Source organism: Cryptomeria japonica, chromosome 10 (assembly GCF_030272615.1).
Source record: "Cryptomeria japonica chromosome 10, Sugi_1.0, whole genome shotgun sequence".
In the NCBI taxonomy this organism is placed as follows: domain Eukaryota; kingdom Viridiplantae; phylum Streptophyta; class Pinopsida; order Cupressales; family Cupressaceae; genus Cryptomeria; species Cryptomeria japonica.
The window spans coordinates 422,745,470-422,751,963 of NC_081414.1; the positions used below are offsets into that span (position 1 = coordinate 422,745,470).

Sequence of the window (6,494 nt, forward strand, 5' to 3'; positions counted from 1 at the left end):
TCCTTCAAAACCCTAAAAATGAAAATTTGCATGAGAAAAAGCCTTGGGTGGATTTTCCCAAAATAAAACAAAAAACTCATGCGTAACCTTGCCAAAAATAGCCCCTGTTGCCAAAAATAGGTCTCCCACTGAAACTGCATGAAAAAGACTCCCTTTGGTAAAAATAGAACAACCACCTCTGCCCAGAAATAGCTCATCTGAAAAAGCAAATCTCTGTAAATTCTACATATAACTTTGAGCTAAAAATAGCTTGCCAAAAAGCAAACTTCTTTCTCTAAAAATCTGCATGCTATGCATATCTCTTCCTTCTATAGAATTATTTTATTTTATCACTTAATCAAAAATAATTTGTTTTAAAATAAGTGTGAATAAAAATATTATTCTTCAATAAAACTCCTTTTATATTTTAATATAAATTTATTAAGATTATTCAGAAAAAATAATCTTAATAAGATCATATTAAAACATAAGTATAACAAAACTCTCTTATACTTTAATATATATTAAATAGGATGTTTTTAAGAATTAAATCTTAATTATTATATATTAAAGTATAATATAAAATAAAATTTACAAGTGGGCTTTACAACATGTATTAGGTTGAAAGACCTAAGTTATTGACTATAGACCTAACATTACATGCATATTTGTTTCTTAAAAACAAATAAAGAGATACAAAGCACAACATTTTGAGGCATGCAAGTAAAACATTCAAAACCCTAAAAGCACTTAACCATTTCATTATTCTGTCTTCTTGGAAGAAAACTTTGTTTGCCAACATGAATGTTGTTTCCTGGGGCGAGCTAGGGTTTGGAGTTTGAACTGAGACATTAATAGGGAACTTTTACTACATATATTCTGGACTTCTTCATATGGTATGAGCTATTTGTGTTGTTATTTCTGGAAAGAGAGTTTACTTCAGAAGCTCTATTTTTAATCATGCCTGATATCTAGGGTTTTGAAATGGACCTAGGGCTCGTACTTTTGCTTGAACGGAGGGTTTACAACTTGTGTATTTCTATACTTGTTCTTCATGCAATTTTTTTTGGAAGAAAATATACAGAACTTTTCTTTTTAGTTAGACTTTGTGGCTGGACTGTATCCCTTCACTGAGTATTACTGCATATTTGTTAATATCACTCTGAGAGACTGAATATGACTGTCAAAAATGCCCTTGACTGTTCTTGTATACACTCTTCTTTTCTTGTACATGTTGCTCCTTGAATGTAAAAGCACTATCTTCATTCCCTCTTATCAACTCAAATAGGGCTTCTTGGCTATACTCTTTAAAATCTGTTCTTAGGGTTTATATTTTTATCTCAGAATGATTGAAGCTGAAGGCTCACTGTGTAATTTTTCTTTGCAACATATGGCTTTATCAACAATCCTCCATAATGAATCATATGACTACTATTAATGGCTATCATCTACATATTCTCAGTCTCTGCTCTTTTATAAATGACATACCCTTCATATTATAGGCAAAAAACTAATAAATATTGCTCCTTATTGATTTTAGGCTTGAGAATATTCATGGCAGACTCTCTGTTTAAAAACAATATGGATTGCTAAGGACTGCCATTTTATTTCTGTGTGATGGGAAGGCTGCCTTTCCATTATTTTTGACAGTAATCTTTGGTGTTTGATTGTTAAAGCTTGATCACCTTAATGATTGCTCATACCATCTTAATGATTGTTCCGCCTTTCATATGATTGGATCCCATAGTTTTTTATTGTTTATGACTATTAAAACCTTATAAAATCTGCTACTTTCTGGTAATCTCCATAGCATATGTGGCTTCTTAAGTGTTGAACAATTGTATTTACTATGTAGTGTGCTTCTTGAACGTATAGCTGCTTTTATGTATGACCATAATACCTTTGTTTGGTGGCTCCCAATCCATGTATTACTGCATGTGCAGACCTATCCCTTTACTGTCCTTCTAATGCTACAATGAATGCATGTGGGTTTGAATGAGATTCTTTACAAGAATATTGTCTACCATCATTTGAAAGGCTATCTCTTTAGCGTTCACTGTATTTTAAGGATGCTAACCCCATTTTTAACACACCATCCATGTGTTGTTCATTATGTTGGCTGAGATTTATGTATTTTGGTATAAAAAAGGATTGTATAATTGATATATCTTTTTCATTCAATGCACAATGGTTGTTGCCTCTTTGAGTTTTGAATGCTACTTGAAGCTGCCAATTTTCACTTACATGGGCTGCATCACTGATCTATATTGCTTTAGCTTCTCATATCCTGGGCTATTGTGAAAGCTCTTGTAGATTCTCGTGATATGACTGTTATAATTCACTGTTATTATACATTGGTAATGGCTTCATGGTCATCATTGAATAGACTGCAACAAAATCTTTGTTGTCTTTTTACCTCCGTGACCACAAAACAAAACTGCCACAGTTGTCTTCACAGACTTTCTCAGACTGTATTTATACTGAGACTCTATAAGATTCTTCAAAATTTTGCTCTATATATTGAGTATTATTCTTTGCTTGTGATGAGTGTTGCTTGAATCTAGGATTTCTATATCAATGAAACATGTTTGTTGAAATCTACATAGTATCATTGTCTTAGGCCTTGATAATAGACAATAGTATCTTGTGTGAAATGGTGCAACCTTGACTACTGTTCTCAAATGGGTTGTTTGTTGCTTATCTTAGCTTTGTGATTTCTATGATCATTATTAGCCTAACACTTGTAACAATGACTTTCATATTGCCTAAATAGGTATAACTTTGTTACATACTTGATACATTGCTTTCATACATAGAGGTTGTCATTCTTTATTATAACAATGACTATCTTGTATTACACTTCGTACCTTCTTATAAGTGGCTGCCTTCTTTATATGGCCTTGCCCTTACTTTCTCTTATATGATAGTCAATATGACTGAAAGTACTCTTATAAAGTGACTGCTCTCAGAGCCAACCTATATACTTTCCTTTCACTATCTTGTCACTTTTGGTGAAGTCTTGATTATGTGCTGCTACAGGGTTGTGACTGTGTCTTGGTTGTGTATGACTTCATTTTCTATCCCAAATCCATATTAATGTGTCTTTAGCCCTTGAAGAAATCCCTTTTCTCTATGCTTATGATGCTGATATGAAACTTTCATCTTTTGATTTGGATATAATTAGGTTCACTATGTAATGTATTCATGCTACAAACTTTGCTCTACTTCTTAGAGAAATTGTGACATTACGTGGTGCTTTGAGGCATGCATTTCTAACATGATTTTGATCTAAGCTATCCTGGCTGAGATTTTGTCTTAGATATAATATGAATCTTTTCATTCCCTTGACTTGACAATAAGGCATTCTCATTAATTAGTAGCTCATGGAAAGTTTAGCAAATGATTGGTGATTATGAAACTGTTATTATTGTCTTGAAGAAACTGCTATATCTTTCAACCTTATTATCTCTAGATCTTCATGATGCCCTCTATATCACTGTTACTTATGACTTTCTATTACTATCAGGGATATTTTACTATTATTTAGGCCTTGAACCTTAATAATCTATCATACCCTTTATGATTGCATTCCTTTTCTGTGATATGCCATCTTTTAGTAGCAAATTGTCTTTAATAACCTGGAAGTAGTCATACCAAATTTAAGATTGTATTCTTTGCTTCCATGCTTTTTGTGTTTCTATTTTGGATATGTTGATATGGTTTTGTCATTGATGTCAACACTTGTCAACCTTATCAACACTTGGATATCTTTGGTTATGTTCACTGGCAAGTCAGTGACTTCTGCATAGTCATCGGTATCTGGTTCACCGACAGGTTATATTGTTCACTGACACTTGGATATCTTTGGTTATGTTCACCGGCAAGTCAGTGACTTATGCACAGTCATCGGTATTTGGTTCACCGACAGGTTATATTGTTCACCGACACTTTGAATGTCTTGGAGACTACTTGGTTATGTCGAAGGCATTATTTGATCACTTGGTTTTGGTGATTTAGTTATTGGCCTATTCGGGTTTGCATATTTGTTGTTACCGACAAATAGGTCCAGGTTATGCACCAACAAGCATATCTATTCTAGATTAGCACGACATGCTATGAAGATAATTTATTATTATTGTAAATGCATTGAGCCGACATGATGCATCGCTTATTGATTTATTTGTAATTGATTTTATTGTAATATTCTTAGTGAGTCGACCTATTCAATTGGTCTTAGGTTATGGTATAAATATAAGATCTCATTTGTGAGATTGATATGCGATAAGGAAAAGGATTGTAATAAGGTATATGCGAAAATAAGCAGAGCTATACATGCAAACATCATTTGAAGGTTGAAGGAAGGATTTTGTGAAGACAATCAAAACTTAACCGACACTGAATCCAACATATGAAGATGCTATTTTAAGGAGTACATTATCATTGGATTTAACCATCCAATTGTAGTCAGTGTGACTCCCATTTTGTGATTGAGCAGTGAGCCCTAGGCAGCTAGCCTTTCTGCATGTGCAGACTCCATATTGTGGGTATCATTTGATTGTGGGTAAGGCTTCCCACCATGGTTTTCCCCTTACAGGGTTTCCACGTACAAATATTTGTGTTATGTGTTGTGGATGTTATTGTCTTTCTATTTCATGCATTAATCTTTACTCGTACTGCAATTAATTGGTAAAATTGTCTACCGACATAAAGTTTGGTTTACCGGCATTAAGCATTAAGTTTTGGTTAAGTTAATTTTGGTTGAATTCATTGGACAACTAATTCACCCCCCCCTCTCAATTGTCTCCAGGACCTAACATTTTGTTAGCTAAAACATCATCTCTGCCTCTGATAAGGTCATAATGTCTCTGCCTGCTGTACTGTCAAGGTGACTTAAGCTGTTCTTTTCAGATTTGCACTCTGTACTTTTCCTTTCTATAGATTGTTCTAGATAACAGGTTGGCAGTGTTGTTATGTTCATTATGTCTCATTGTAGTTCCTCTATGGACCTGAGATGGCTATCAAAACAATGGACAATTATGAGGTCACTATTTTGTTGGCTTTTAGAAGGGTTCTCTGTATTTTGATGCTCAATTATAAGCCGTCTTTAGGCTACTTATGGCTATCTTTCACATAGTACAGTGTTATGACTGTCTTCTCTATCCCTTGTTACTTTGCTACTCTTTCACACTTTTGTGATGTCTCTAGTCACTCGTTGGATATCGAATGCAGTTTTATTCATTGTGGTATGTGCTGTCATTGGATGGTAGTATACTATCATTGAGTGACAATATATGGGACTATGGATGCTATTGTATTCCTTGTTTAACAAGATGATTAGAGTTACCTCATGAGTGATAGCCATACTAATAATTTGGAAGAGATCTCCCACAAAGTATTTAGTGCTCATTTTGGTCAATTAGCAATAATATTTATTTGGCTAAGTGGGATGTACTTTCATGGCACTCGCTTCTCCAATTATGAAGCATGGCTAGGTGATACTACTCACATTAAACCCAGTGCTCAGGTAGTTTGGCCAATAGTAGGCCAAGAAATTTTGAATGGAGATGTGGGTGGAGGTTTTCGAGGAATAAAAATAACCTCTGGGTTCTTCCAGATTTGGTGAGCATCCGGAATAACTAGTGAATTGCAACTTTACTGCACCGCAATTGGTGCATTGATCTTTGCAGCATTAATGATTTTTGCTGGTTGGTTCCATTATCACAAAGCTGCTCCAAAATTGAATTGGTTCCAATATGTACAATCCATGTTGAACCACCATTTAGCAGGGTTACTAGGACTTGGCTCTCTATCTTGGGCAGGACACCAAATACACGTTTCTTTACCTATTAATCAACTCTTAAATGCTGGAGTGGACCCTAAAGAGATACCACTTCCTCTTGAGTTTATTTTAAATCGTGAGATTTTAGCTCAACTTTATCCTAGTTTTGCTAAGGGATTGACCCCATTTTTCACCCTAAATTGGTTGAAATATTCAGATTTTTTGGCTTTTCGCGGAGGACTCAACCCAATAACGGGGGGTCTGTGGCTGACCGATACTGCACACCACCATTTGGCTATTGCAGTTGTTTTTCTAATCACTGGTCATATGTATAGAATAGTATGCTGAGCTCAACCCTTGTGGGAGCCGATTTTAACCCACATACTTGACATTCGTGAAATCTGTATTTGCACATGAAACAAACAAGTTAGATAAAACATGATACTTGCTGCTATCTCATGGAACTTTCTCTGCATTGATCTTTCTTTTTTTGCTCCGACTCTGATGTAGCACTGTGAGCACATTGAGAATAACATTATGTATGTAGGAGTGGGATAGGTAACCCAGAGCTCTAACAAGTCTTTTCTATCTCTTTTCAGGTCATCTCTTGGAGTGGACAACAGAACACTTGGACCAACCAGACTATTCAGAAGACTTCTGAAAGAACTCATCAACCTATCTAGGAAATGATGGGTTCCCTCTCTCTCTCTCTCTCTCTTTCATATATTCTTCTGAT

At 34.9% G+C, this 6,494-nt stretch overlaps 1 pseudogene; it reads left to right on the forward strand.

Annotated features, from left to right (window-relative positions):
• The first annotated feature begins 5,326 nt into the window (after nucleotides 1–5,326).
• Nucleotides 5,327–6,106, forward strand: LOC131859014 (photosystem I P700 chlorophyll a apoprotein A1-like; annotated as a pseudogene).
• Nucleotides 6,107–6,494: the final 388 nt, after the last annotated feature.